At 38.2% G+C, this 22,856-nt stretch overlaps 1 protein-coding gene across 2 annotated transcripts in view; it reads left to right on the top strand.

The window, feature by feature from the left end:
• TMEM135 (transmembrane protein 135) overlaps positions 1-22,856 on the top strand; it is a 185,744-nt gene that overhangs the window by 36,731 nt on the left and 126,157 nt on the right. The window lies entirely within an intron of this gene.

Below are 22,856 nucleotides of genomic sequence, written 5' to 3'. Positions count from 1 at the left end.
TTTTTCTTTAAGAATTATATGTTACTAGGTAAATAAAGTTATCTTAAGAGCAAATTTTGACTATTGGTCTTTTGGAAGTAGCTCTAAAGCAGAGGCTGAAATACATTTCATTGTGGTGCTATGCTCAAAATTTCTTATATCGTAGCCACAGGAAAATGAGTAGTTTTATATATCCCCGCCATAGTAGAATGGCATCTGGTGCTTTTAGTGTTCGTTATTTTGCAGATGAGTAATCCAACACCATATACTTTAGTTCTGTAATTACTTCTTTGTCAAACTGATACCAGATATTGCACAGGCAAACATTTTTACCACATGGTTGTATAGTTCTAATTTTTTTATGTCATATTCCTTATAATCTCATTCAGATACATAACAATAGTGAATTTATCTGAAAGATGCTTTGTACATTAACTTTTTCTAAATATGTAATACTTCATTACATCATCATAATCCCTTAGAGATGATTTTTTTTTATGCCAAAAGAATTACCAGAGGTTTTTATAAAGTTTGAGTTGTGGAAAGAGTAACGGAAACTACAGAAAAAAGGAAACAACCGAAGAGCTGTGATCCAGACTAGTGTAACAATTTGCTGGGGCCTCCATAAGGTTGTGCAAGTGCAGAACTCTTTGATTATGATGACGAAGAGATTCATGAGTAAAAGTGATGAGACAAAAATGATATATTGCAACACAGACTGGAGTGATAAAACTGATACCTTTGCTTCCATCCTTGTAAAGTCATTGATGGTGACTCTTGTTTCTGAAGTTTTTGGGAGGGGGCATTTTGGAAGGAGGTGACATCACGTCTTTGCTAGCAGGTATATATCCAGGAAACTCCCTCTATGTGTTTGCGGAACAGATTTCTCTCTCAAATTCTGGTGTTTAACAATTTCTTTTAGGCAGAAGTGGTTTCTTGGGTTATTCATGTACTACCTGTCATTACAGACAGACTCATGAGTGGAGTTCACAGACTTCAGAAGAGAGGAAATTAATTCTTGACATTAATTTTATTATTGTCAGGTGCCTTTTAAACTTTTATAGCTGCTTGACTTGGGTGACTCATATAGTATCCTTTAGGATTCCTTTTCTTTGAAAAGGTGACAAATCCCATTCTTGGAATTTAATTAGTAGATGTTCAGACCCTCAGTAAGACATGAGAACAAAGTTGGATTCCTACGAGGATACGTTAACCTTGACAGGTTTGAAGTTTTCCTTGAATTCAAAGAGTAACTATGTAGAGACTCCTCGTTCAGGAAACATAGGTTATAAAAGTGGTGATACTTAGTTGGGCATGTCATCATTCAGTTGGGACGGACTTTTCAAGAGAAGGGTGAAATAGATGTGCTTAAATAGCAGCATCTCTGAGTATCCCGATTCTGGGAAAGCTATTATCGTGTTCATGGCTCTGAAGCTGTGATGCCACACAGTTCACATGATGTTGGCCAGTTACAAGGGAAAAGTCAACTGATGCAGTAACATTTTAGGGATGCCATTTGATGCAATGGATATTCTCTTCAGCATAATGGTTTATTTTTGTCAGAAATCTTTGGTGAACTCAGGGCTACTGGGTTTTGTTTCGTAAACTGCGCTTCATCGTGACATACTTAGCTTGTTAGCAAGCTGTGTAATCGCTGTAAATGCTTCTCTATTTGTGCTGCTTGTCTTTGGTTTACAACTTTATATGATTTAGTAGGATTCACTTATAAATTTGATATGCCTTTAAAACATTTATTTCTGTCATCTTTAGATTGCAGCATGCCCCATTCTGAAAGCTGGCAAATTTTAATCGTTAGAAATGGCAGGTAGATTGTGAAATTACACTGCGTATCTTGCATTCTGTAAAGCTGCTGTCAGGACCTGTTAAGATTTTCACTGAACTAAGTGTATTCCTTTGTTTTGTTTCACATTTTGCTCAACTGTGTTTTGCAGCCTAAGCGATAATAATTGAGATATTTTTTGTGATTCTTCATGTGCGCCTTTGCCCGGTTAGACAAACAGGAGGTAATTGTAATTAGCTTTATTAGTTGTTATATGCAATTATTGTGACTGTTGATGCAGTGAATTTTTATAACCGTATTAGGACTCTTAAGTAAGAAAATTTTATTTCTATTGTCCTGTTGGCAATGCATGACAATTTGTCCTCAGAGATGAATTTACTTAGTGAAAAGGAAAAGATGTGTTAAAGCCTTTATGCATGGCTGCCGTTTCCCAGTTCAGTGAGTGCAATGCAGTAGAACATGAAAGGCAGTGAGTCCAAGGACTCCTGTTCTAAAGGTGACATTTTAATTTATTTTTAATCTGGAGCTACTAGAAGCATGTGAATAAGTGTCCTGGCTAATTTTAAATAAGTCAGTGATTATAGATTTATGTGAACCTGAACTTCCCCATTGCATTTCCTTGCTTGCTTACACAATAGAATGACAGATTAAAAATAAGCTGTTTAGGCTATATATACTCTATGGAAAATGTGAATAAAAATGTTTTCCTAGACTAACTTTGTGCTAAATAGAAGCTATACAACAATGCACTTCAGGGCTTGGATTTTTCTTCCCCCCTCCAAGATAAGAACTAGAACTAAGTGTAGGAGTGAAGTTTCGTAGTTTTAATTTTGATATACAGAGTCTAAAATCAACCGAGCTTCTCACTGGAAGCCAGTCAGAGTTTTTAGAAGTAAATTAATTTGCTTGAGCCCTAACATTATTGAACACGTGGGTTTGGAAATTTTTACCTAGTTACAGTCTGAGACCTGACGTTTCTGTAATAACCCGGAGCAGAGCAGCAGGTCTGTGCTGTGCAACACACAGAAGCACAGAGCCTTTCAAGTTCTATTTTGGATTGCACATGTTGAAGTCAAGAAATTTCTAGGATTGCAAGAGATGCATTGGTGATGATCATATAGGATAATACTTTATGGATAATTTGAGATCAAAAGGAACCCCAAGATTCCAATAAAAGGTGGAAAGTGAAATGTAATCTCTTCAGTTATTTTTGTCTGGAGAAGTAGATGATATTAATGACTGCCCAGAGTAAGACGTATAGCTCTAATGTTTCAAAACAGTTATGGCATACTTCATTGTGAGCAGCTCAACAGTTGAGATGTCACTTTTAAGTTGAAACTGTGTCTTTGCATTAGATTTTTTTTTTTTGTGTTGAAAACGAACGAAACAAAGGCTGCCTTCAATGTGCAAGATAGGAAGAGACTAACCTGGACTAGGACCAATTTGATATAAAACATTTTCGAAACAAAAATTTAGGAAAATGAATATATTGTCACTGCAATGCTACACCGAAAAGGCAGTTATCCTAGTATATGCTAAACTACAAAATGCTGGGTTTTTTTTTCTTTATAAAAAAAAAAAGTGGAAGTTTCTTTACATGCTCAGTTTGAAATTCAAACTGTACATCAGTGTATCAAAGGCTTTCTTTGCTTTCTACTACGGCTTCTAATGTATGGTGGTGTACTTAGGAAATTGGAAATATTAATGTTAATGAGTTACGCTTGAGGGTCACGAGTTACGATGTAAAGCTCAAGCGTAAGATAAGGCATCTGGATGCAAAAGGCAGAGCGATGCTGTTGAGAACCAGTTCTTGAGTGTGGTGGGAGGAAGAAGAGTAGGAATCTGGGCCCAGCTATAGAGAGAGCATTAGGGAGTGGAAAGGTATAAATTATAAAAATACAACAAGAAAGACAGAAAGAAAAGGAGGCAGAGGAGTACAATCTAAAGATGAGAAATGAGAATTTATTGTGGCAAGAGACATGCAGGGGCTGGAGCTGGGCTGATATAATGGGAATTGGTTTGTGGGAGTGTTGCAAGTATAACAAGTGGAGGAACGGTGAGAAAACATAGGCTCTGTTCTAGTTAAACCAGTGAGCAGATGATAAAGAAAATGATGCGTTTGTGGGGAAAGGATGAATTTTGTTGCAGTTAGAATCATAGAATCATAGAATGGTTAGGGTTGGAAGGGACCTTCAAAGGTCATCTAGTCCAACCCCCCTGCAAGGAGCAGGGACATCCCTGACTAGATCAGGTTGCTCAGAGCCTCATCCAGCCTGGCCTTGAACGTTTTCAAGGATGGGGCCTCCACCACCTTTCTGGGCAACCTGTTCCAGTGTTCTACAACTCGCATTGTAAAAAATTTTTTCCTAATTTCCAATCTAAATCTACCCCCCACTATTTTAAAACAATTACTCCTTGTCCTATTGCAACAGGCCCTACTGAACAGCCTCTCCCCATCTTTCTTGTAGGCCCCCTTGAGGTACTGGAAGACCGCTATCAGGTCTCCCCGGAGCTTTCTCTTCTCCAGGCTGAACAGCCCCAACTCTCTCAGCCTGTCCTCATAAGAGAGGTGCTCCAGCCCTTTTATCATCTTTGTGGCCCTCCTCTGGACCTTCTCCAACTGGTCCATGTCCTTCTTGTGTTGGGGGCTCCAGAACTGGACACAGTACTCCAGGTAATTAATATGAAGAGATACTTAGTAAGAGCCCAGAAAGAGAGACGGGTATTACTGAAGTCATGGATGTAGGAGTTGGAGAAATTGTTGTCAGCGATTGCATCTGGATAAAGTTTACGAAGAAATATGAAGATCTCGTGTTTTATTTATTGCTGTGCTGATGTTAGGTCATCAGTGCATCTTCCATTGATGACGTATTAAACATAGGTTTAATACAGAGGAGGAGATACTGTTTCAGAGTAAGAAATACACAGCCGCGCTTGTCGTCAGTAGTGTGAAAGTAGGGTATGGGAGGAAGGGTCCATCTTCCCAAATGCAGTCGAACGCAGTGATCATGCATTAAACATCAGTGATAATGAAGAGAAATGCTTTTTTACATCCAAACTGGTGATGTTTTTTCAAAAATCTCTGAGAGCTGCTGTGACCATGTTCACTTTCATCAGCCTGCTAATGAAGCTGAAAGCCTGCTTACCTTGTTGCTGTTCCTCTCAGACATACCAGCTCCTTCCCTTCCCTGTGTCTGCGATTTCAGAAATACTTTTTTATTTGTATTTCAAGTCCGGTTAAGAAATAAAGCTACTAAAAAAATACTGTTCACATTAAACAAATACTGAACTGAATGAGTTGATCAAAGGTGTTATAGTGGGTGATGCTCTGCTTCTGTATACGATAGCGCACAAGTAATATAGCTGAGCACAAGGTTTCTTGCAGTTTTAAAGTAGTCCGAGCAGTTTCACAGTTGAATTGTTTTTCAGTTGTGTGAATAGGCTAAATCTGGGTTCGTTTTGACTGTATGTTTGTTTATTCCAACCAGTCAATGTGAAGGGCACGTGTAAGTTGTGCTCTTAAAGCTTGAAATATTTCATCTAGGTGCATGCAGAAATGCTGAAGCACAGACTTAAATCCCACAGGGTTGAATGGAGAAATTAGTATCCAGTGCTCTTGTCAGCTATAACTCCAGATATTTGTGCTGGTTGTTTTTTTTTTTTTGTTTTTGTTTTTGTTTTTGTTTTTACAGGATGGAAGTCGTAGTGATTGAAAGCAATCACTAAATCTTATTGCTTTGTAATGTTTTTTAAATATCAAAGCTGTTAGCCTAATTTAGGATATATGGCACGTGTAGGCAGCAAAGTGGATAACAAGCTTGCTAGAGATATGGCAGAGTGTAACACGTGGTTTGAATGTTTGAGGCCAAGGGCACTCCGATATCACTTTCCATATACGCTAAATTTGTGTTCATGTTTCGTGCTTTGTGGGGGTGATACATGGATGGATGAAAGGGAGAGGAGTGAGAGTTGCTGTGACAAGACGAAAAAGCAACAACAGAAACCCACTTTTAAGCTGTGTGCTTTTGCTAATTCTGTAGCTTTTAGTTTTTGCTAAAGGTGAACTGGTAATACTGTAAAGGAAGGTACTTGCACACCAGAGGTCCTCTGACACTGAGCATTTCTGAGTGATTTTTCTCAGCAGCTTGTCAAGTGCTTTCTATACAAAATTGCCAAAATGTCTGAGCTGTTACGAATGTTTCAAGAAATACCTTGTGGCAGCTGCAATTAAACGCAGCAGGATACTGTGAATAATACAGGTTGAAAGTGGTGGTTTTTTGTTTTCTGTTGGGTTTTTTTTTGTTGTTGTTGTTTTGGTTTTTTTTTTTTTTTTTTTTTTTAATAATCTGCTATTTGACTAGAAAATCATGTTTTGGTCATTTGCATAACTTGCAACTCTGAGAAATTATCACCTAGTCCTGTTACATGCTGTAAAACATTAGGTACCAATTCAGAAATATCCTTTAAAATAAAGTTAATGATTGTCACTTCTTCTTTGATAATTCTGTGAAATAATGCGTATTTAACATGTCCCATTTGTTTTGGCAAACTATTATATTTGGTTATACAGTTTATTTATTGTAACACAAGAAAATATTTTCTGTTTAAACTGACTAAACTGACATTTTATAAACGAGCACTGACTAGCTCTTTTTCTTCTCCATTGGGAACAATTCCATTTTAGTCAAAAGACAGAGGCCGTCCAGAATGTAGAAGGGAGATGCATTTACTTTTACTCAATACATGTTTTAAAGTTTTTAGAAGTGCTGGATTCTAGTAAAATGGATATAGCCACTCCTCCCTTTTCTTCTTAGATAATTAATTTTGTTGTGTGCTTTCATGTAATTCTTGGTATAAACATTAAACAAGGACTGTCAGGACTGGGGAGCTTACCTATTCTTTTAGCATGCTAGCCAGGATAGGAATACCTGGAATTTTTAATTTAGTTTTCTAAAATTTCAGAAGTAATCTCCATAATGGAAAGTGCATCAAGTAAATGCGTGAGACACTTGTCTCCCAGGATGCTAGCTGTCCTCCTGCCATCATTTATTCCTTGCTTTGTCACTGTTACCTGTGCCGCTCTTCTGGTTACAGCAGCAGCTAGCAGGGACCGTGTGTAGTTATTCTCTAATGGTGTCCAGGGCAGATGCCCCTCTCATTCCTTGCGTCGTCACCTTTTGAGTCGGTAGTGTGTCAGTTGAAGTGAAATAATTTCTTCTTGCAGGCAAAACCCTTAAGTACCAGGCTAGCTTTGTTGTTAGAATAGTAAGTCATCATATTTCTTCTTTTTGCAAGTTATTGTTAAAACAGCAGAAGTACTTTGATATTTGGTTTCAACTGGTATTAGGAAAAAATTCTTCACCAGAAGAGTTGTCAAGCATTTAACAGGCTGCTCAGATAAGTGATTGAGTCACCATCCTTGGTGACATGGAGTTGGTAGTGTTACATTAGTGATTGGACTGTATGATCTTACGGATCTTTTTCAGTCCCGATGATTCTATGATTCTCTGCTATTCTGCTTCTGACTTCCCTTTTAACGTAGAGGGAAAAATTCCTGTTTGAGAACTCCCAGGGAAGCTCTTGGGTTTTCCTCATTGAAAACCACGGTGAGCTAGAACTCAGGATTGTAAAGTGATTTCCGTCTTGTGGAGGACAAAGCCCAGTGCTGGGACAGTGTTCTGAATTGATGTACCGATCTCCCTAGGGAAGCATCTGTCGTCGCTGCCCGGGTAAGGGAAGAGCAAACAGGACAGAATTTAGTACTGTCTAGAAACAAGTCTCGGGTACCAACTTATGGCAAAATTTCTGCTGTCGCATGGACAAACTGCCTCAGGTGATGACTTGTGGTTGGCTGTAGTTGATAACTTCTGACAGAAATTCAAAAATTAAACCTTTAATTTTAGCGCTAACAAGGAACAAGTCTTCTCTGGTATCACTTTAGACTCAACTCAGTAGTGTTTTCCCTGAGGTTACAGTTCTAATCTATTCTTCCTCCTTAACACGTCTCAAGTTTGAAGCTCAGCTGAGAGTCCTGAATCCCCACTTCTGACAGTGGTATTTTTGTTACTGTTTTGGCCCACATTGTAACCTGGGATTTTATGAAGAGTTGTTTGCTTCTGCTTCTGTCAGGTCATGCGATATTCCTTGATGATCCTGCCTTTTGTTGCAGCATGGTATTTTTCTACTATTTTGTCATCTAGATTTAGAAGGAGAGCCTCTTCTGCAGCTTTTGCTTCTTTGCTGCCTGAATCGTAATGGAAAAATGAAGTAGAAAAAAAAGAACTTGAATCTTTTCCATTTCACAGAAGGCATACTCAGATGGAGCTCACCCAACATTTGTTCTTTGGCCTTCATATCATTTACTCTGTCTTATGGTATAAAGCCAGGCATACTCAGCCCCTCGTTCTCAGAATGATGCTCAGGGCATGGCTGGTGTCACAGCATGGACAGTCAGGGATCACAAATACACTTTTTGACAATGACGGAGGACTTGAATGTAATCTGGTTTACCAAACTCAAGAAAAAGAACCAAGATTGATAGATTTTTATCCTTCAGATTTTAAAGAGCCGATCTCAAAGAAGAAAGCTAATCACATATTAGTTTAGACTTGAAGGCAGTGTGTTTGAGTGAGAAATGTGAGGGTTTTAAAATATAATTTCAATAGTCAATCTTTGCCTCTGTAGTTAAATGGTAATGAAATACAGCATTCTTGGGCGCTAATGACACTTAGATTATTTTGCAAAATAAATCTTCAAAATATGAAGTTGTCTTTCAGAAACATCTCAAATGAAGGAAAAAATCATAATGAAACAAGAATGCTTACAGATTCAGAGATCTACCTAACTAGAATATACTCATTACTTCTGATCTCTTTTTCCTTTGGTTTGCACTCTGACAAGTAGAATCTGTAATTGAGAACTAGCTTTTATTAATTTTAAGCTCTTCTAATGCTTCTTCTTTCTTCTAATGCTTCTTTCTTTGCATTTGTTTGCAGAAATAGAAATAATTAAAGCTAACTAAACCCAGTTTTGAGTAAGATTGTGGAAGAGAAAGTTAATTTTCTCTTCTCAGACAGCTTGTAACTGTTCTTGACCTTGTCATGCTTCTGCTTTTGTCTCATTCTCTCAGCATCCCCAGGGTACAGCACAGTTCAGGAAGAGATGCTGTTAATACCGTGTGCCAGTTGTATACTGGAGTGGTAAAGTAAAGGAAGCGTAAATGTTGTAGTAGCAAAAAGCCAAAATGGTTTCTAATAAGATGTTAATAAAGTTAACATAGACGACTTGAAAATGAGCTTTTTTTTTTTTTTTTTGTAGTTTGGAGCAATATAGAAGTTGTTGAAAAGAAATGGGTGCTTTTTAATTCCTGACAGTAATGTTCAGATCTATTCTAAAGGTACCTGAGCAGAAGAAAAATTTTACCCTTTCACAGAATCGTTGAGTTTACTGTGGTGACTATGCAGGGAAGTGTATTGTATGATCAGCATTTCCAAACTCCTTGCTTAGAAATTAAATGCAGATGTTTTCAAATAATCGAAGACTTGGGCATGTTTTATTCTAGTCAATAAATGCTCAAGACACTTTCCAAAAATTTTATTTTGGAATTCAGAATTAGATGCCATACATGGGTAAGCTATATACTTTACACGTATCATGTTCTGTGGGATAGGCAGTTTGGCAACTGAAACAGGCAATACTGAAATAAATTGCTACTTTTAAATATAAATATTATATAAAACTCCTATGAGGAGGGAAATAAGCTAAAGTCTTACTTTCTTTTGAATAGAGCATAATGTGGACTAATTTGATTAACAGAATACTTTACATAATCAAATTATGGCTAGTTCATGGCACTCTGTGATGATTTTAAAAGCTTGAAACAAGGTCGTTGTCATTACTCCCGCACTAAATCTTTAGAAAATGCAGGTTTTAAAATTAGGAGTCATGTGAACTTAAACGTTGCTGATGTCTTCACTTTTAAGTAATACAGTAATAAAGTTAGATCCTGGCAGCTGGCGTTCCTGTAGATTGACATGGCTAATTGGCTTTGGCATCTTAGCCTCAGGAAACCTCATCCATCACTTCAGAGCAGGACATTTGGCAAGAGTCAGAGAAAACATTTAATACTTTGTCTCTTGCTTTCTTTGCAAAGCTGCTTTGCATTTTGAACTTACCAGTGGATCTCGTTAGAAGTTTGATGTAATACTTATCTTTATGCTCCTTTAACATGATCTCTTCTAGTGAATAACTACCGGCTTGACTTTCTAGAATTAGCAAAAGTGTCAATATAGCAAGTCAGTTCTGAAACCTACCTCTCAGCTAAAGCTTATAACTTACACAGAATTTCATGTCAGCAATATAGTAAGTGCTGAAGAGAGCTAGTTGACTTTTACAGTTAACTCTTTACTGGTTAGTAACTGAGACGAAAGTAATGCGTAACTTAAGGTTCTGAAGAGCTCTCAGACACCCATCTCTAGTGCACATAGCATTTCTGATTACGAGCATTGCTCTGGGCAGTGATTTGATAGATCAAAAAGGTAGGTCAAGATTGAATTCAAGGCTTCCCAACAAATGAAATCCCAGTAATGTTTCAAGAAAGTTGAGGTTTTTCCTGGTGGAAGCAAAGGGTTTCAGAAGTCTTCTTGGGGGAAGCCTATGTGAGCAAGTCTTCTGCTCTTCCTACTTCACAATAATCTCAGCAGTCATATTCCCTTCTCTCAGAAGTTTACATTGTAAGACAGTCATATTTTCCTCCTCAAACCTTCAAGAAATGCAGGTATTCTCTTCCTTTCTCAGCAGCAGTCCCTGTTACCTGGCAGTTTCTGCTGCCCTCTCCTGCTTCAGAATCTGTGAGGTTTGGGAAGAAGGGGAGATGGGTCTGCTCTGGCAAAAGTGGCAGAGAAAACGCAATCCGAGGGCTGCAAATGTTGAGGTGAGACCTTAAACAAAACGAATCCTTTCTCTTTATGTAATAATGTAGGTGTAGAAATGGAAACTTCTTCAGAAGGGAGGGATTTTTTCAATTTTCAGTGATATTTGCTGTTTGCGTCTTCATCTCTGCTTCAGAACAATGCTCGGGGTCCAGGTGCTGCTGACAGGAGGGAAATACCTTGGGTGTTCAGCAAAGCAGGTCAAATGCTGCTGCAGGCTCATCACTCCTTCCCTCACTCCAAACCCTGAAGCTTGAGAATGACAGCGAATATCCTACTGTCCGTGGAAGTGGTGCACAACGAGGCACTCTTTGAGGCAGTGTGCTGTTAATGCATCTAATTTATCAAATGGGGAACTGAGGCATACAGAATGAAGGAAAGGTGTTCTTGAGCTGGATTCTCCTCAAACTCTTGATGTTTTGGGGAACAGTTGTAGTGACCTGCTTTCAGATACCATATTTACCAGGGACACACAAAATTTAGTTGACTTGCTCTTGTTGGAGCACAAAGGAAATGGGCAGAAGCGTTTGTGCGTAGTCAAAGATACGGAGGTCAGTGGATCAGCACAACTGTTAAATGCATTGGCTAAAATCTGTAAATACCCTCTTTCACTGTGCCTCTCTGCTACCTTTTAACACAACTGGGAAATTTTAATGGTAGAATTTCAGAATCTTTGTTTTTCGAGGTTTTGGCAGTCCTACTTAAAATCTTCCAGTTATTGTGTTGATTGTAGTAGTTATAAAAGTGTTTGTTTATTATTTCTGAGATTGAGGAAATATTATGAAAACTAATGTTGGAGTACTGATTGCGTTTTATAGAAGAAGAAAACGTCAGTTCTGTGTTCAAAATATGCAGAATGAAAGCATTTCTAAGAGGAATACAGTTTAAAAAGTGTAAGTTCATCCTGCTGGTTTGTGATTTCTCATTTATTTATTTATTTATTTATTTTTCCACATAATGTTAATCTTACCATAGAGCTGGCTGGCACCATAGAGCGTGCATTATTTCTGATTATTCATATATTACATTTAATTATTATTTTCTGTGCTCCAACTGTTTCAGCTGAAATTAAATCCTTCATGCTTTTAGTTACCTATATCCACTGCTAATATATTACTGCCAGTTCTAGTCTGATATTGTTCCCAATGTCATTTATAGGATAATGATAATCAAAAAGAGCAGCGGTTTCAACCCAGAAATAATTTTGCTCCTTTTAAAACTCTAATCTGTCAAAATAAAAGTCAATTGTATGCTTGCAGTACTTCAATACTAGTTGCACAGATCTAGTTTTGGAGCAAAAAGTTTAGTCTAAAAATTATAAACAGCTTTTTCTGTCCAAAAGCCAGTTGTTTGGGGAAACTACTTCTGCTTTTGTACACTTTCTGTGCTGGAAAACAAAAACTATACCTTTGCACAAATGGTCTGAAATAATAATTTTTTTTTTTTTGTATTTTCACTTCTACATTTTGAAGAAGTATTTTCTGTGTTAAAAAATGTGTGTTGTGTCTATGTATAAAAGTGATTTCAAAAGTCTTACTGTAAATAAGCAGACATTTTTACTTATATTTATAATCAGATATAATAGATGTGCTGGCCATAACCTTGTGCAAACTGGCAGATGTTAACACGTGGCTGTTTAAGTTATTTATATGATGCTGCTACAGGATACGTAGGTTTTTAAACAGTGCTCAGACTAAGTTTTTTAACTGTGTAAACAGTCACTGGTTTGGCATTCAGGGGGAGGTGGTTCATTTGAAATCTTGTCTCTGTGATATGCTCCTTATGCCTCTAATAAGGTTAGAAAAGCGGAGGAGGACAACTTCTAGCACAGCTTGTAAATGTCAATCTGGATGGAAGACAGGTCAGCTTGAAAACAATGTTGGTGTTGGAAAAGTGAAAGGAAAAAAATCCTTTCTGGAAGCTGAGCTCCTATGTGGAAAAATTGTTTTAGAAAATGTAGAGTTATGATCATTTCTGGTAAAGCAGGAGGAAGTAATTCTGAAGTATCAAACTACATCTAGTAAATGTGGGGAAAGTTGAAGACAGAATAAGATGTATTTTAGCTACAGCTAAAGCTGACTGGTTTGCCTAAGGCAGTTTTTTAAGTTGGTTTGAGCCCTGTCCACATGTGAAACTTTGCAGTTAATGTCCTGTCTTTAAGACTATTCTGTCTTTAGAAGACCAGCTGACTTTAATAGCATTTTTACGGGAAAATCCAGAGATGAGTGTGAGAGTAGAATCTTTTCTGAATCTCCCCCTCATGTTTTCTGCCCTTTCCACACTGTACAGCAATGATCTGCAAGTCAGACCATTAGTCACTATGGACACTTCAATAGTACATCAGTTATCATGTCTTAATTACAATGTTCTGTCAGATAGGATTATTTTGGAGGAGTTGCGTCATTTGAGGTTCTCTGCTCAGAAGCAACAGTGTGCTTCAATAGCCGCTGCTCGTCTGAAGTCCTGAGAACTGCAGGAGATGTTTGTGAACGGTGGTAGAATAAGCCTGAATTTCTTGTTCAGTGTTTCTAAGGAGAAGAATGATCTGAAGTGGGAATCGGGAGGAGGGGCTGAATGCAGCCTATTTAAAAACATATGTTTCTTGACTTTATACCTGGTTTACGTTGGCAGAATGTGTTTTGTCAATGAGTTGGCATATATGCAATGTTTCTGAATTTTGTAAGGGTATCCACCGTAGACTGGGTTGCAAAAAAGTGTGAGCATCGCTTTCAGTAAAAGGTGTTAGGTTAGTGTTCCGTAATTTTTAAATTACTTCATAAAAAAAAATCCTGAATTTATTTAACCCTTCCTCAAAATCAAACTCAATAAATTGTCACCTTTGAATATTTAAAAATGTCAATGATTCTATTCTTTTTCAGTTGTAAATCTTCTGATCTTGAAAATATATGCTTTAATTTCTAGAAAATAATTCATGTCCGTAACCTTGGGTAAAGTAACTAGTGGCTTCAATCTTTCATTCAAATTTGCTTGTGCAATTCCTGAGGCAAAATTCTGTTTGCAGCATTTAATTTACATAATTTTACATGTTGTTTTGCAGATCAGTATGTTGGTTAAAAAGTCTTCAAGTGTCAATTACATTGCAAAAGTTTTCAAAGAACACTTGGACTGTTTTGCCTCTCTTTTTCTCTCCCTTTCTGTCTGCAAGGATGTTTTTATTAACGAGCAGGATCTTGGTCATTCTCCCATTTAAAATATGCAGTTATCTTTAGTGACAACATTTCTTTTAGCACATTGGAATTCTCTGCCGTCCCAGAAGCGACTTCTCGAAAAACCCTTTTGCTTTACAGTCAAACCCCGATGTTCACCATGTCTTTTATTCTTAGCCTAATTAAGACTGCTGGGAACTGAACCAGGTTCCTGAGCATGTTAAGCTGTGCAAACTGGCCCCTCGAGCCCTGAGCCATGACTCCGGCGTACAATATCGACCATTTTGTGTTGAAATGGATATGCTGAACTTGAATATGGGCATTGTTTGCTAATGCTTGCAAATCATAGTAAGTTAGTGGCCTTAGGCAAAGCAAGAGGTAATGGGAACCCAGTGATGTGAATGACCTTACTGGAGAGCTTCACCATGGTCATAAATAACAAAGCTCTCAGACGCCTCCCCCTCCTCTCCCCAAAAGAAAATCTGTGTAGGATTTTTACTGAATTCCGTGACTGCCTGCTTATATTCCATTTATGAATGTGAATATACTGAAGGTTGAAGATATTTCTATTTTGATAAATTTTAGTGTAAAGCCTCTCACAGACTTGTTAAGAAAGTCTTACTAACGGGCAAAAATCTGCAATTTTTCTCTCTGAATTCCAGCCTGTGTGTAATGTGGGTTGTATATTATGCATGTGGAGAGTCAAAGAACGTGTGTCAAACTAAAAAGATTATTTTTTAAACTTTACTGAACGGAGTTACTGCGATCTGTAGTTTGAGCAGCAAATTAAAACAAAGTCAAGCTGATTTGTGTCGACCAGTATCCTCTCGTGGAAGGCGGGGTTGGAAGGAAGCCTCAAACACAGATCCGGGGAGTGGAAAACCTTCAATTTGTGCAGTGAAAGTTTTCCAAAATAGCTGTGTACTGAAAACAGAAGGGTGTTATGAGCAGTGTTAGGAAACTATAGCTACAGGAATTTTGCCACTGGGTTAAGAAGCATAGCAGTCTATTAGTGAGCATCATGACCTTTAGCAAAAGTAAATGACTAATTACTTGAGATTTACGGAAATCATTAGATCAAAGAAACTGTTACGCACTAAAATGAAGAAAGTGAGTCAGTCAGTGTTTTGCAATACCCTAAGAAGCAAAGACTGTAGTTTATGTTCACTTTTGCATTTTTAACATAATTTTTTCAGTTTGCAGGTCATGTTGTGTGCAAAATCATCAGTCTGTAGATGCGAGTCCCACGCTATGGACATTAGAATTCATAGAATTCATAGAATTCATAGAATCACATGGTTGGATGGGACCTATAAGATCATCTAGTCCAACCGTCTTCCCACTACCATTGCTGCCACAGCTACTAAACCATATCTTGTAGCTCCTCATCAAGCCGCCTCTTGAACACTGCCAGGGACGGAGACTCCACCACCTCCCTGGGCAGGCCGTTCCAGTGCCTTACCACTCTTTGAGAGAAAAAGTTTTTCCTCACGTCCAATCTAAACCTCCTCTGGTACAGCTTGTGGCCATTTCCTCGGGTCCTGCTTGTTGCCTGGGAGAAGAGGCCAAACCCCTGCTCATCACAACCTGCCTTCAGGAAGCTACAGAGTGCAATGAGATCTCCCCTGAGCCTCCTCTTCTCCAGACTAAACAATCCCAACTCTCTCAGCCGCTCCTCATAAGACTTGTGCTCCAGACCCCTCACCAGCTTTGTTGCCCTTCTCTGGACATGTTCCAGGGCTAAATAAAGCCATAGGACCATGTATCTCTTTCTGGGCTGTGGCACAGGCATGTCTCTTCTCACTCCCTCCAACCTGCCACGTCTACTTGAGTGGCCTCGACGCACTGCAATAAATATTTGCAAACATAATAATTATACACTGATCTATGGTTACTGTTGTTTTGTACTCCATTGCATACTATTTATCTTCCAGCAGTGTTCAAAACATTCCTTTAAATTTTGACTTGTAGTTTTAAATGCAGAGAACTCATAATGTGTTACTTCGCTGATATTTACGTGTTGATGAGAAATATAAGAATTTTTTTAAAAAAAGGACGTCTCTCTGATTAGAGATATTTTTCTTTTTTTTGTTAATGAGAACAAGTTTCTGGAGTGTATTTGTGTTAAACTCTAATGGGTTAACATCATGATGAACAAGGAAAGTGTTTCTTTATATTGCTTGCTTTTTAAGGAAAATGGGTGGGAACAGATGGAGCAAGAGTTTGCAGGCAGCTTGAACAGGTGATTTAGAGAAAAATACTTCACAGATTTGGTAATAGTGCTAATGCTGAATTTTGAGGACAAAAAAACCCCATGGGGAGCTCTTGGAATTTTTTTAAGCAATTGCTTAATATCTATTAGATTGATAAAATTAATAATGAGAGGAAATCTATCTCATTAAAACAGAAGAACTCTGACAGCATCTATGCCTTTTTTTTTTTTTTTTTTTTTTTTTTTTTTTTTTGTATCCTGAAATGTTTTTAGACTGGCAGTTGAGATCATGTTGACAAATGTTTGGGTGAGCACATATGACGGTCCTCGTGGACTGCTGCAAATAGCAACTTTGTTGGGTCAAACCACCCATGACTCCCAGAAGGATGCAGCTTGGTGCAAATGTAGTTTGAGATTGCGGACGCTGCTGGAAGTGGTGAGACTACACGTAGTAAAGGTTCACCGCTGTTCTGTACAAATTGCCACTGTGCAAAGCTGGCAGTTGCTCCCCTTTTGTCGTTGGACTGGTGAGCCATGGAGTAGGCGGTAGAGCAGAAAAGGAGCAGAAGGAAAAGCTTATGAATTTTCTGATGTATTATGTGGTGGCTGAGGAAGAAAATGGGAAGGTGAGAATAAGGAAAAAGGGTGAAGCATATTGTACTTTGTGTGCTTATCTCAAAATTGTTTTTGTTTTTATTTTTCCCCAAACTTGAGTTTTTTATTTTAAAAAATAGCATTTAGGAATTTTAAATGTGGACAGATTTTCCTTTCATATAATAATCTGAAAAGCTTAAAGACTTTCAAGATGTGTCTTTGGAAGAAAACTGGAAAAATAGATTGGTCTGAAAAGGGGGAATAACTGTTCACAAAGAGAATGCCAAGATTGGTTGATTGAAGCACTGGTAAAATATTTTTGTTTTGCAGGTAGAAAAGAAATACAGAGGAATTGCATACACCTCTTTACACTGAACTCAGAAGCACAGAATCAGATTTTTTTTTTTTTTCCTTTCTTTATGTTGCTAGTTTTCATGGAGCCATGTTCACTAGCTCCATTTTCAGTTCTTTGAATTCAGACACAGAATTTCAGGTTGGCACTGCAAAAATGAGAATCACAGAATTATGGCAAAGCACCAGGTAATGGGGAAGAACACTGATTGTCATTGTCATAAACGCTCTGGAAAAGTGTAGGCTGAGAAGACAAAGTTTTACTATTTACAGTTTATCTGGGATTGTGAAAATGAGAGCTCGTTCTGGAGACTTGCTGAAGACTCTGTTGATACTTTGCTGCTGACGAAGTGGCAGTAACTACACAACGCATGTAAGGAGAAAAATCCCTTTTTTATATACACAAGGTTGGACTCCGAATTATTACTCAGAGGGACAGGAGCTGGAATTATGAGGAAAATGTCAGTTCAGCACTGTGTAGCTATTGAACACCCCCCACCCCCCTTAATTTAGTATTAAGGATGATTGGGAAAGGAGTAGAGGATAAACCAGAAAAATCATTATCACACCACTATATAAATCATGGATGTGCTGACAGATTTACTACTGTCTGCAGTTCTGGTCCTCTTTAAAGTGTAATAGAAGTAGAGAAAGTACCTCGTGGAAAAATAAAGATGCAAAGGTGCTGAAGAATGTGTGTGGACGGAGGAGCTGAACTAAGTAACTTCGCCTGGGGGAGGATGGCTAAGGAGGAACAGGAGACAAGGATGTAAAATTGTGTTTGTGTGGAGAGGGGAAATAGTGATGAACGATTTACTTGTAATACAAGAATGAAAGGATGCCAAAGAAAACTGTTAGCTGTTCAAAACACATACAAAGCTACACTGATGAATTCATTGACTGAGGACATTGTGGATACCGAAAGCTTTCTTCTGGGCAACAAGAGAAGTCATGGGAAAAGTGATTCATTAGAGCAATCAAATGTGACGATCCTGTATCTTGTTCTGGCAGCTCTACCCTGTAGTTTGCTGAAGTGTCTAGCAGGGAGGGTATTTTCTGGGCATTTGTCAGTGCTGGTTGTTAGAGACAAAGTATTGAGCTAGGTGGGCCGTGGACCCCTTCTGGTATGGCTATTTTTGTACTCTTGGATTCAATACAGATATTTCTCCATCTGCTTTTAAAGCATGAGTTCAAAGACTTTACACATCTACATTTTGTGAGGCGAGTCTTGTACCCTGGGCCAGTTCGGCTCCAGCAGCAGGAAGGCATTTTGCAGTGGGTGTATCCTGAGCTATGAAGGAAAAAGTACAAGGAAATATATATACAAGGAAAACATTTTTTACGCTGAGGGTAGTGGAACACTGGCACAGGTTGCCCAGAGAGGTGGTGGATGCCACCTCTGGAATGGAAACATTTGAGGCCAGGTTGGATGGGGCTCTGAGCAACCTGATCTGGTTGGAGATGTCCCTGCTCCTTGCCGGGGGGTTGGACTAGGTGGCCTTTAAAGGTCCCTTCCAACCCAAACCATTCTATGGTTCTGTGATTCCAGCAGTTGGCTGGCTGACTTGTCAGACCCCGAGAAGTCCAGTGCAGAGCTTGCTGAAGCACATCGCTTGGCTTCCCACTGCTTCTTGGTCTGCAGCCTGTTACCTGTGTGTGTGTTTTTCATTATCCTAGTTGTCCATGCAATAATTAATTGAACATCTGTAAGAAGGATTTTCTTTATGCTTAATTATTTTTACCTCATGTAAAACAACTGAACATCTTATGGCAAGCACAACAGAAAACAGGGAAGCCATGCAGCATTTGGAACCTTGGAGTGGTTTTGGTGACATCTCTGACACACAGTGTTTGTTGTTAGCACCCGGTTACGCAGAGGCGGTGTGTACCTGGGAGGGATGTGGCTTACCTTACCTAAATTCTTTGTTAGTGTGTGCAGATAGTGGAAAGTGCTCTCTTCAGCGGAGGTTATTTGTCTCTGACAAACGTGGAAGTCTCTGTTCTCCGGGATGGAGATAGGGGAGCTTTTTAACAACGTGATTAGTAAGACCTTCCTGACACTGATAGTGTAGTTTTGCTTTACCTTGCTGTCAGACAAAGCAAGTTTCTTCCTCTTCCCTCCTCTCTAGTTTAAAAGCTCTTGGCCTACTTAGTTGTCATAGAAAAAAAAAATAGGCAGAAATAATAAATTTTTTAAAAGACATAGCGGAAGGTTTTAAAGAACTGAAAATGCTATTAGCAGTTCTGCCTGTAACTCCTTCTGTTTATTCTCTGTTATCTAGTTAGAAACAAATCTTCTGGAGAGGTATTTCTTTTTTTTTCAGGCTAGAAGGAGGGAAAGGATGATAGCTTCTTTTTAATGTGATTTTGGGTCTCGGCAATTTCCTCAGTTTTAAGTGGGAAGATAAATACGATGTATGTGTAATTTTTGATGTAAATATCTGAAAGTGTAGAACATTACTCAATCATAATAATGTGTATTTCCTAAATAATTATAACAGGAATTGAAGTATTTTTCTCAATTAAGAGTGTTACATCATTCAAAGTGTGAAGTGGTATTTTTGCTACAGGCTTTTAATTAAATGAGATTGTATTAACATTTCCCTGAAGTAATAGATATGTCCTCCCGTTACATATGTAGTTATTTTGATAATAGTATTAAAAATTGCCTAATTTAAATTGAGAATGGCCAAAATGTTAGGCTTTATAAACTTCACTGTATAAGAAGTTAGAAATGGAGGAGTTCTTTTGATTTTGATGGGTTTGAGCGTCTTTTCCATATGGATTCAATTTACATTTTAATCGGAATGTGGAAGTCATTACTCTGACATCTGAAACTGAGGTAGCAATAAAAAAATTTATCACAAACAAGACAGCAGACACAAATTATTTTGTGTTTATTACTGGGTGGCCCTTTTGAAACTTTCCCAAAGTTAATTGGTTCCAGATATTTGAGAACTGAAATTGTATTAAAACAAATTTATTTCTGGTCATATTTAACTTGAGTCTCCTCAGTAAGGCTGGCTTGAACAAACAGAAGAGTTGTCAACCCACTCATGTATGTCTCCACTTTTTGTTGTAGTAGCTTTAATCGTAGTGATTTGGTTTAATAAAGACCACTGAGAAAACAAACACTGGTAGTGACTGCACTGCTCTTGTAAATTATTTATCATATCTCTAAGGTTTTACTGTGGTGTAAGTGCTGCTGTGTTAGCTTAAACTGTTGGCAAAGATGTCACGTCGGATTAAATGCCTGTGTGGAGTTTATATCTGCCTGTGAGCGATGCTTCCCGCTGTGTTCCTGCTGCCATGGCGAGTGAGTGACCAGAGCACGCTGAAACACAAAGCCTGGGGTTTCACCCTCCGCTTCCGATGCAGTAATACGTTGTTTTACGCAGGACAGTCTGTTGGAGTTCTTTTGTGGTGGTAGGTGTTCAGCGAGATCTTGGATGCCGGTTAGCGATGGGTTATTTGCGTTTCTCGCCATAGGGTACGTGTGCTGAGAGCCCAGGGCCTTTGTATGAGGGAGCGAGTGAGTCCAGGGCAGGGTGCGCAGCACCTCAAATTGTTCTTATGAATTGGTACAATATATTTTCTGTAGAAAGTATAGCAGATTTAAAAATATTTGCAAATAGAAGTATGGCTAAATAGCATGTTAAGTACATATTAGATGCATTGACATATGTGTCATGTGTATCTTTCTATGTTATTTAGTCTACTGTTATTGCTATTTTTATTGAATATTTATTAAATACATTTATTGACTATTCATATACCAATATTGTATAGCGATAGCTTTATTTTTCCCTTTTAAAACTAAACTTAGGAATGAAAAACATTATAAAATCAAAGTTACCTTAGTATTTACCTTACCTGTCCATCAATATGTACCTCAATCCTTTTGTGTTTCTGTAAGGAACAACTCCTTTTCCAAATTTCCTGAATTTCTGTTACAGATGTCAAGTTTTACTCTTTGAAGACTTTTAAGATCCAGAGTTAGAGATAGTTAAAACTGTTTCTAACAAATAAATTAAATAATGGAAGTCTTGCAATGGTAAAGTCAAAAGTGGAAATTGCTAAGAATTAATTAAGTTTATTTTAATGAAAGGATCTAATTTGTTGCTCGGTATACCAAATCCTTGGAAGACAGTCTTTTTCCTGTACAAAATTGTGTGTTATCAGCTGTGGTATACTGGTAATTAGATACACCCCCCACCTCCCCCCCCAATTTTTATATATATTTATAAACTTTAAAAACGCACCTGGTGAAAGGGAAGAGAAGGCATTTGTCCATCTATGTGTGTTCCAGAATTAGCAGTAAGTAAAACCGTTAAAGGAAATGTTAGATTTGTGTAGGCATGAATTTAATTAATACAAGTCTGTGTTCTGTAAGTGTGGTGTTTGTAAAATTTATGAAAGAGCACTAAACTGCATTAGGGTAATTTATAGACCAAATAAATGTCAGTTGCTAAGGTAAACTAGTGTAGGAAACAGTGTAACTAGGATAAAACAGTGAAGAACTAGTGTAAATTGTAAACATTGTAGGAACAGTGATAGAATTGTTTCTTTATATCCACCCAAGCAAGTATAAGTTAGTTTACGGTATGTTTATTAACAGTCTCGGGCTAATAAAACAACACTTACAGAGCAATTTTGGACACTTTCCAGCTCTCTGTTTTGTGTAGCAACAACTGAGGCCAGTTCTTTTTTTTTTTTTTTTTTTTTTTTTTTTTTTTCTTCTTTAATAAGACAGAGAAAAAAAAAAAAGGAATCTGTATTCCTGGCTCCTTTATAAGGCTGTTAACCTCGCCGTTTGGCATTTCAGAGCAGTGTTTTGCACTGCGCTCAATTAGCGCAGGCGAAGCAATTGAAGCGCCGGTTCCAGAAATGTACCTAATTACTATAAAACACTGAGGGATCCATTCATTTTGCGTTTCTGGCTCCGTGGGTGCCAGCCACAGCGACTCCAGCGACTTCTGAAGCCTAATCCCGATTCACGTCTGCCTGTTCCTGCGGCACTTGCATTTTGGAAGCTGTAATGTGGTCTGGCTGTTTACAATCATGTGTTGCTGTGCCTCCCATCTGTAGTGTATTGTGGAAGTAAAAGTTTGGTGCACAGGAAGGAATTGAGAAAAACCCTCTGTGGTAGGAGTCAGAATAATTAAAAATAAAACGTGAAATGCCACCGCCTTTTTCAGGGGGAGGGGAAAAGGCTGAAGGGTCTTGTTGAGTTATCGGGGCTCTGGATGATCAATTTTTGGAATAGGATTTCCTTGCAGCTTGTACTAGCCATTATAATTTAATGATGCTTGATGACAAACCTTTCCCATTAGCCTTTTTTGGAGACTTCTGGTTGATAACTTTTTTTTTTTTTAAGCAGCTACTGGGCCTTTAAACTAAGATTTAGCACAGATGAGCATCTGCTGCTTCCTTTGATAAGATCTGCTTTTGAAACAGTAAAACCACACCTCACTACTGTAGTTGAAGCTGTTTTATCTGCAGGCTTTTGTAAAATGTTGATTCGTCCTTCCCTCTTTTTGCTGATTGAAGATGACTGCTGTCAGACGGTTCTCCCGGGTAGATACTTGTGTTAGTGTAAAGCCTGTAACACAGCTACATCTGGGGAGCATCTTATGTTAACAATTCAGGCTAACCATTTTTCTGATGTTTTGATTATGCAACTACTTTAAAGGCCAACAAAACCCATCGGTTTTAAGCAGCTTCAGCAGCATTCCTTCAGCCGTGTTTTGAAAGCTTTCTGAAGTGTGAGCTCAGATGAGACATTATAACAGTCTGATTTACGAGCCTATTTAATGTTTCTG

The sequence above is a fragment of the Chlamydotis macqueenii genome, chromosome 1, assembly GCF_036417535.1.
Source record: "Chlamydotis macqueenii isolate bChlMac1 chromosome 1, bChlMac1.mat, whole genome shotgun sequence".
Taxonomy (NCBI): domain Eukaryota; kingdom Metazoa; phylum Chordata; class Aves; order Otidiformes; family Otididae; genus Chlamydotis; species Chlamydotis macqueenii.
Note: the sequence above shows the minus strand (reverse complement) of the source record. Positions and strands in the feature narration are given on the sequence as shown.